Source organism: Ascaphus truei, chromosome 11 (assembly GCF_040206685.1).
Source record: "Ascaphus truei isolate aAscTru1 chromosome 11, aAscTru1.hap1, whole genome shotgun sequence".
In the NCBI taxonomy this organism is placed as follows: domain Eukaryota; kingdom Metazoa; phylum Chordata; class Amphibia; order Anura; family Ascaphidae; genus Ascaphus; species Ascaphus truei.
In genome coordinates this window covers 1,491,144-1,501,431 of record NC_134493.1, presented here as the reverse complement: position 1 = coordinate 1,501,431, position 10,288 = coordinate 1,491,144, and positions in this window count along the sequence as shown.

The following is a 10,288-nucleotide window of genomic DNA, read 5'->3' as shown; positions in this document are numbered from 1 at the left end:
CCTTTACAGGGCACACGTTTTCTATCTTCCCCGCTTCAGCCCATGAAATATTGAGATTCAAATCTGTTGTTAACGTGGTGTAAAAAAGTTGCTCACAGCTGTTCTAGGAACACATTGTGAAATCGCGTATATCTTTGCTTCTACACATAGCAATGTATTGTGCTTTGCTTTACACACTATTCTACAGTCAAGAGGAGAGAATTCATCAAGTTTAATAAGCAAAAACACTGTATAAGTCGAATTTCAGCATTTTTGTGTGACCGGGAAAACCACAGTCACAAGCCGAGATGCAGTTCCATAGAAACTTGCCATTTTACCGCTGAACCTAAAAATGGGTAGAAAGTACTTTTTCTCCCTTCCTGTTAATGCCACAGACTTCGCCTTTACAGGGCACACGTTTTCTATCTTCCCCGCTTCAGCCCATGAAATATTGAGCTTCAAATGTGTTGTTAACGTTGTGTAAAAAAAGTTGCTCACAGCTGTTCTAGGAACACATTGTGAAATCGCGTACTGTATATCTTTTCTTCTACACATAGGAATGTATTGTGCTTTGCTTTACACACTATTCTACAGTCAAGAGGAGAGAATTCATCAAGTTTAATAAGCAAAAACTCTGTATAAGTCGAATTTCAGCATTTTTGTGTGACCGGGAAAACCACAGTCACAAGCCGAGATGCAGTTCCATAGAAACTTGCCGTTTTACCGCTGAACCTAAAAATGGGTAGAAAGTACTTTTTCTCCCTTCCTGTTAATGCCACAGACTTCGCCTTTACAGGGCACACGTTTTCTATCTTCCCCGCTTCAGCCCATGAAATATTGAGCTTCAAATGTGTTGTTAACATTGTGTAAAAAAGTTGCTCACAGCTGTTCTAGGAACACATTGTGAAATCGCGTATATCTTTGCTTCTACACATAGGAATGTATTGTGCTTTGCTTAACACACTATTCTACAGTCAAGAGGAGAGAATTCATCAAGTTTAATAAGCAAAAACACTGTATAAGTCGAATTTCAGCATTTTTGTGTGACCGGGAAAACCACAGTCACAAGCCGAGATTCAGTTCCATAGGAACTTGCCATTTTACCGCGGAACCTAAAAATGGGTAGAAAGTACTTTTTCTCCCTTTCTGTTAATGCCACAGACTTCGCCTTTACAGGGCACACGTTTTCTATCTTCCCCGCTTCAGCCCATGAAATATTGAGCTTCAAATGTGTTGTTAACGTGGTGTAAAAAAGTTGCTCACAGCTGTTCTAGGAACACATTGTGAAATCGCGTATATCTTTGCTTCTACACATAGCAATGTATTGTGCTTTGCTTTACACACTATTCTACAGTCAAGAGGAGAGAATTCATCAAGTTTAATAAGCAAAAACACTGTATAAGTCGAATTTCAGCATTTTTGTGAGACCGGGAAAACCACAGTCACAAGCCGAGATGCAGTTCCATAGAAACTTGCCATTTTACCGCTGAACCTAAAAATGGGTAGAAAGTACTTTTTCTCCCTTCCTGTTAATGCCACAGACTTCGCCTTTACAGGGCACACGTTTTCTATCTTCCCCGCTTCAGCCCATGAAATATTGAGATTCAAATCTGTTGTTAACGTGGTGTAAAAAAGTTGCTCACAGCTGTTCTAGGAACACATTGTGAAATCGCGTATATCTTTGCTTCTACACATAGCAATGTATTGTGCTTTGCTTTACACACTATTCTACAGTCAAGAGGAGAGAATTCATCAAGTTTAATAAGCAAAAACAATGTATAAGTCGAATTTCAGCATTTTTGTGTGACCGGGAAAACCACAGTCACAAGCCGAGATGCAGTTCCATAGAAACTTGCCGTTTTACCGCTGAACCTAAAAATGGGTAGAAAGTACTTTTTCTCCCTTCCTGTTAATGCCACAGACTTCGCCTTTACAGGGCACACGTTTTCTATCTTCCCCGCTTCAGCCCATGAAATATTGAGCTTCAAATGTGTTGTTAACGTTGTGTAAAAAAAGTTGCTCACAGCTGTTCTAGGAACACATTGTGAAATCGCGTACTGTATATCTTTTCTTCTACACATAGGAATGTATTGTGCTTTGCTTTACACACTATTCTACAGTCAAGAGGAGAGAATTCATCAAGTTTAATAAGCAAAAACTCTGTATAAGTCGAATTTCAGCATTTTTGTGTGACCGGGAAAACCACAGTCACAAGCCGAGATGCAGTTCCATAGAAACTTGCCGTTTTACCGCTGAACCTAAAAATGGGTAGAAAGTACTTTTTCTCCCTTCCTGTTAATGCCACAGACTTCGCCTTTACAGGGCACACGTTTTCTATCTTCCCCGCTTCAGCCCATGAAATATTGAGCTTCAAATGTGTTGTTAACATTGTGTAAAAAAAGTTGCTCACAGCTGTTCTAGGAACACATTGTGAAATCGCGTATATCTTTGCTTCTACACATAGGAATGTATTGTGCTTTGCTTTACACACTATTCTACAGTCAAGAGGAGAGAATTCATCAAGTTTAATAAGCAAAAACACTGTATAAGTCGAATTTCAGCATTTTTGTGTGACCGGGAAAACCACAGTCACAAGCCGAGATGCAGTTCCATAGAAACTTGCCATTTTACCGCTGAACCTAAAAATGGGTAGAAAGTACTTTTTCTCCCTTCCTGTTAATGCCACAGACTTCGCCTTTACAGGGCACACGTTTTCTATCTTCCCCGCTTCAGCCCATGAAATATTGAGCTTCAAATCTGTTGTTAACGTGGTGTAAAAAAGTTGCTCACAGCTGTTCTAGGAACACATTGTGAAATCGCGTATATCTTTGCTTCTACACATAGCAATGTATTGTGCTTTGCTTTACACACTATTCTACAGTCAAGAGGAGAGAATTCATCAAGTTTAATAAGCAAAAACACTGTATAAGTCAATTTTCAGCATTATTGTGTGACCGGGAAAACCACAGTCACAAGCCGAGATGCAGTTCCATAGAAACTTGCCATTTTACCGCTGAACCTAAAAATGGGTAGAAAGTACTTTTTCTCCCTTCCTGTTAATGCCACAGACTTCGCCTTTACAGGGCACACGTTTTCTATCTTCCCCGCTTCAGCCCATGAAATATTGAGCTTCAAATGTGTTGTTAACATTGTGTAAAAAAGTTGCTCACAGCTGTTCTAGGAACACATTGTGAAATCGCGTATATCTTTGCTTCTACACATAGGAATGTATTGTGCTTTGCTTTACACACTATTCTACAGTCAAGAGGAGAGAATTCATCAAGTTTAATAAGCACAAACACTGTATAAGTCGAATTTCAGCATTTTTGTGTGACCGGGAAAACCACAGTCACAAGCCGAGATGCAGTTCCATAGAAACTTGCCATTTTACCGCTGAACCTAAAAATGGGTAGAAAGTACTTTTTCTCCCTTCCTGTTAATGCCACAGACTTCGCCTTTACAGGGCACACGTTTTCTATCTTTCCCGCTTCAGCCCATGAAATATTGAGCTTCAAATGTGTTGTTAACTTTGTGTAAAAAAGTTGCTGAAAATGAACGTGCGCGTCTTTCACTCTTCCCGAGGGACTTAGAAGAATTTTGTGATATTTTTTATTAAAAGGTGTATAAGGGTATATATATAAATATATTTTATGCACTGTATATGAACTGGCGATTTCTAGGTCTGTGGTTCCGAGAGGGGGTAACCAGGCTCACTAGTAAAGGTCAAGCCACTTGGCTGCCAGAATGCCCTCCTTCAGCACAGACCAGAAAGGCATTGTGATAAGCGTATCCCCGGTTTAGTCAGGGGTTAATGGGAGTCGTCCCCGTCCCCCCAGTATACGGCCAGAACCATGGACCCGGTACTTGTGGTTCGGACCGTCTCCAACCAGCCATAATGTTGTGAGAGTGAAATTATGTCTAAGTCCAGCTTTGGTACATTAGAAGCAACTCTGAAACTTAACCTAAGCGTTTTTCGAAGCTACTTTTTGGCTAACTTCTTATAGGAAGGTCTAGGAGCTCTGAAAATGAATGTGCGCGTCTTTCACTCTTCCCGAGGGACTTAGAAGAATTTTGTGATATTTTTTATTAAAATGGTGTATAAGGGTATATATATAAATATATTTTATGCACTGTATATGAGCTGGCGATTTCTAAGTCTGTGGTTCCGAGAGGGGGTAACCAGGCTCACTAATAAAGGTCAAGCTACTTGCCTGCCAGAAAGCCCTGCTTCAGCACAGACCAGAAAGGCATTGTGATAAGCGTATCCCCGGTATAGTCAGGGGTTAATGGGAGTCGTCCCCGTCCCCCCAGTATACGGCCAGAACCATGGACCCGTTACTTGTGGTTCGGACTGTCTCCAACCAGCCATAATGTTGTGAGTGAAATTATGTCTAGGTCCAGCTTTGGTACATTAGAAGCAACTCTGAAACTTAACCTAAGCGTTTTTCGAAGCTACTTTTTGGCTAACTTCTTATAGGAAGGTCTAGGAGCTCTGAAAATGAACGTACGCGTCTTTCACTCTTCCCGAGGGACTTAGAAGAATTTTGTGATATTTTTTATTAAAATGGTGTATAAGGGTATATATATAAATATATTTTATGCACTGTATATGAGCTGGCGATTTCTAAGTCTGTGGTTCCGAGAGGGGGTAACCAGGCTCACTAATAAAGGTCAAGCCACTTGGCTGCCAGAATGCCCTGCTTCAGCACAGACCAGAAAGGCATTGTGATAAGCGTATCCCCGGTATAGTCAGGGGTTAATGGGAGTCGTCCCCGTCCCCCCAGTATACGGCCAGAACCATGGACCCGGTACTTGTGGTTCGGACCCTCTCCAACCAGCCATAATGTTGTGAGAGTGAAATTATGTCTAAGTCCAGCTTTGGTACATTAGAAGCAACTCTGAAACTTAACCTAAGCGTTTTTCGAAGCTACTTTTTGGCTAACTTCTTATAGGAAGGTCTAGGAGCTCTGAAAATGAACGTACGCGTCTTTCACTCTTCCCGAGGGACTTAGAAGAATTTTGTGATATTTTTTATTAAAATGGTGTATAAGGGTATATATATAAATATATTTTATGCACTGTATATGAGCTGGCGATTTCTAAGTCTGTGGTTCCGAGAGGGGGTAACCAGGCTCACTAATAAAGGTCAAGCCACTTGGCTGCCAGAATGCCCGGCTTCAGCACAGACCAGAAAGGCATTGGATAAACGTATCCCCGGTATAGTCAGGGGTTAATGGGAGTCGTCCCCGTCCCCCCAGTATACGGCCAGAACCATGGACCCGGTACTTGTGGTTCGGACTGTCTCCAACCAGCCATAATGTTGTGAGAGTGAAATTATGTCTAAGTCCAGCTTTGGTACATTAGAAGCAACTCTGAAACTTAACCTAAGCGTTTTTCGAAGCTACTTTTTGGCTAACTTCTTATAGGAAGGTCTAGGAGCTCTGAAAATGAACGTGCGCGTCTTTCACTCTTCCCGAGGGACTTAGAAGAATTTTGTGATATTTTTTATTAAAATGGTGTACTGTATAAGGGTATATATATAAATATATTTTATGCACTGTATATGAGCTGGCGATTTCTAAGTCTGTGGTTCCGAGAGGGGGTAACCAGGCTCACTAATAAAGGTCAAGCCACTTGGCTGCCAGAATGCCCTGCTTCAGCACAGACCAGAAAGGCATTGTGATATGCGTATCCCCGGTATAGTCAGGGGTTAATGGGAGTCGTCCCCGTCCCCCCAGTATACGGCCAGAACCATGGACCCGGTACTTGTGGTTCGGACTGTCTCCAACCAGCCATAATGTTGTGAGTGAAATAATGTCTAGGTCCAGCTTTGGTACATTAGAAGCAACTCTGAAACTTAACCTAAGCGTTTTTCGAAGCTACTTTTTGGCTAACTTCTTATAGGAAGGTCTAGGAGCTCTGAAAATGAACGTACGCGTCTTTCACTCTTCCCGAGGGACTTAGAAGAATTTTGTGATATTTTTTATTAAAATGGTGTATAAGGGTATATATATAAATATATTTTATGCACTGTATATGAGCTGGCGATTTCTAAGTCTGTGGTTCCGAGAGGGGGTAACCAGGCTCACTAATAAAGGTCAAGCCACTTGGCTGCCAGAATGCCCTGCTTCAGCACAGACCAGAAAGGCATTGTGATAAGCGTATCCCCGGTATAGTCAGGGGTTAATGGGAGTCGTCCCCGTCCCCCCAGTATACGGCCAGAACCATGGACCCGGTACTTGTGGTTCGGACTGTCTCCAACCAGCCATAATGTTGTGAGAGTGAAATTATGTCTAAGTCCAGCTTTGGTACATTAGAAGCAACTCTGAAACTTAACCTAAGCGTTTTTCGAAGCTACTTTTTGGCTAACTTCTTATAGGAAGGTCTAGGAGCTCTGAAAATGAACGTGCGCGTCTTTCACTCTTCCCGAGGGACTTAGAAGAATTTTGTGATATTTTTTATTAAAATGGTGTATAAGGGTATATATATAAATATATTTTATGCACTATATATGAGCTGGCGATTTCTAAGTCTGTGGTTCCGAGAGGGGGTAACCAGGCTCACTAATAAAGGTCAAGCCACTTGGCTGCCAGAATGCCCTGCTTCAGCACAGACCAGAAAGGCATTGTGATAAGCGTATCCCCGGTATAGTCAGGGGTTAATGGGAGTCGTCCCCGTCCCCCCAGTATACGGCCAGAACCATGGACCCGGTACTTTTGGTTCGGACTGTCTCCAACCAGCCATAATGTTGTGAGAGTGAAATTATGTCTAAGTCCAGCTTTGGTACATTAGAAGCAACTCTGAAACTTAACCTAAGCGTATTTCGAAGCTACTTTTTAGCTAACTTCTTATAGGAAGGTCTAGGAGCTCTGAAAATGAACGTGCGCGTCTTTCACTCTTCCCGAGGGACTTAGAAGAATTTTGTGATATTTTTTATTAAAATGGTGTATAAGGGTATATATATAAATATATTTTATGCACTGTATATGAGCTGGCGATTTCTAAGTCTGTGGTTCCGAGAGGGGGTAACCAGGCTCACTAATAAAGGTCAAGCCACTTGGCTGCCAGAATGCCCTGCTTCAGCACAGACCAGAAAGGCATTGTGATAAGCGTATCCCCGGTATAGTCAGGAGTTAATGGGAGTCGTCCCCGTCCCCCCAGTATACGGCCAGAACCATGGACCCGGTACTTGTGGTTCGGACTGTCTCCAACCAGCCATAATGTTGTGAGAGTGAAATTATGTCTAAGTCCAGCTTTGGTACATTAGAAGCAACTCTGAAACTTAACCTAAGCGTTTTTCGAAGCTACTTTTTAGCTAACTTCTTATAGGAAGGGATAAGGATGGTATTATTACATAGCACTGACAGTGACGGCGGCGTTGTACATACAGGGATAAGGATAGTATTACATAGCACTGACAGTGACGGCGGGGCTGTACATACAGGGATAAGAATAGTATTATTGCACAGCACTGACAGTGACGGCGGCGCTGCACATACAGGGTTAAGGATAGCATTATTACATAGCACTGACAGTGACGGCGGCGCTGTACATACAGGGATAAGGATAGGATATATAAGACAGTACTGACAGTGACGGCGGCACTTATCCCTGTATGTACAGCGCCGCCGTCACTGTCAGTGCTATGTAATAATACTATCCTTATCCCTGTATGTACAGCGCCGCCATCACTGTCAGTGAGTAGAAAGTACTTTTCTCCACCCCTGTTATTGCCACAGACTTGCCCTTTACAGGGCGCCGCCGTCACTGTCAGTGCTATGTAATACAATCCTTATCCCTGTATCTACAGCGCCGCCGTCACATTCACTGCTATGTAATAATACTATCCTTATCCCTGTATGTAATGCGCCGCCGTCACTGTCAGTGCTATGTAATAATACTATTCTTATCCCTGTATGTACAACGCCGCCATTACTGTCAGTGCTATGTAATTGTACATACAGGGATAAGGATAGTATTACATAGCAATGACAGTGACAGCGCACTGTACATACAGGGATAAGGATATTATTATTACATAGCACTGACAGTGACGTGGCGCTGTACATACAGCGATAAGGATAGTATTATTACATAGCACTGACAGTGATGGTGGAACTGTACATAACGGGATAAGGATAGTATTATTACATAGCACTGACAGTGACGGCGGCGCTGTACACACAGGGATAAGGATAGTATTACATAGCACTGACAGTGACGTGGCGCTGTACATACAGGGATAAGGATAGTATTACATAGCACTGACAGTGACGGCGACGCTGTACATACAGGGATAAGGATAGTATTACACAGCACTGACAGTGACGGCGGCGCTGTACATACAGGGATAAGGATAGTATTACATAGCACTGACAGTGACGGCGGCGCTGTACATACAGGGATAAGGATATTATTATTACATAGCACTGACAGTGACGAAGCGCTGTACATACAGGGATAAGGATAGTATTATTACATAGCAGTGACAGTGACGGTGGCGCTGTACATACAGGGATAAGGATAGTATTACATAGAACTGACAGTGACGGCGGCGCTGTACATACAGGGATAAGGATAGTATTACATAGCACTGACAGTGAGGGCGGTGCTGTACATACAGGGATAAGGATAGTAATACACAGCACTGACAGTGACGGCGGCGCTGTACATACAGGGATAAGGATAGTATTACATAGCACTGACAGTGACGGCGGCGCTGTACACAAAGGGATAAGGATATTATTATTGCATAGCACTGACGGGCATTTACACTGCGCATCTCATTACAGGGGCATTTACACTGCGCATCTCATTACAGGGCATTTACACTGCGCATCTCATTACGGGGCATTTACACTGCGCATCTCATTACAGGGGCATTTACACTGTGCATCTCATTACGGGGCATTTACATTGCGCATCTCATTACAGGGCATTCACACTGCGCATCTCATTACGCAGCATTTACACTGCGCATCTCATTAAAGGGGCATTTACACTGCGCATCTCATTACGGGGCATTTACACTGCGCTTCTCATTACAGGGGCATTTACACTGCGCATCTCATTACAGGGGCATTTACACTGCGCATGTCATTACAGGGGCATTTACAATGCGCATCTCATTACAGGGGCATTTACACTGTGCATCTCATTACGGGGCATTTACACTGCGCATCTCATTACAGGGCATTTACACTGTGCATCTCATTAAGGGGCATTTACACTGGGCATCCCATTACGGGGCATTTACACTGCGCATCTCATTACAGTGGCATTTACATTGCGCATCTCATTACAGGGGCCTTTACACGGCGCATCTCATTACAGGGGCCTTTACACGGCGCATCTCATTACATAGGCCGTTACACGGCGCATCTCATTACAGGGGCCTTTACACTGCGCATCTCATTACAGGGGCCTTTACACTGCGCATCTAATTACAAGGGCCTTTACACTGCGCATCTCATTACAGGGGCATTTACACTGTGCATCTCATTACGGGGCATTTACACTGCGCATCTCATTACAGGGCATTTACACTGCGCATCTCATTACGGGGCATTTACACTGCGCATCTCATTAAAGGGGCATTTACACTGCGCATCTCATTACGGGGCATTTACACTGCGCTTCTCATTACAGGAGCATTTACACTGCGCATCTCATTACAGGGGCATTTACACTGCGCATGTCATTACAGGGGCATTTACAATGCGCATCTCATTACAGGGGCATTTACAATGTGCATCTCATTACGGGGCATTTACACTGCGCATCTCATTACAGGGCATTTACACTGTGCATCTCATTAAGGGGCATTTACACTGGGCATCCCATTACGGGGCATTTACACTGCGCATCTCATTACAGTGGCATTTACATTGCGCATCTCATTACAGGGGCCTTTACACGGCGCATCTCATTACAGGGGCCTTTACACGGCGCATCTCATTACATAGGCCGTTACACGGCGCATCTCATTACAGGGGCCTTTACACTGCGCATCTCATTACAGGGGCCTTTACACTGCGCATCTAATTACAAGGGCCTTTACACTGCGCATCTCATTACAGGGGCATTTACACTGCGCATCTCATTACAGGGGCATCTACACTGCGCATCTCATTACAGGGGCAATTACACGGCGCATCTCATTACAGGGGCATTTACACGGCGCAACTCATTACAAGGGCCTTTACACGGCGCATATCATTACAGGGGCCTTTACACTGCGCATCTCATTACAGGGGCCTTTACACTGCGCATCTCATTACAGGGGCCTTTACACTGCGCATCTCATTAC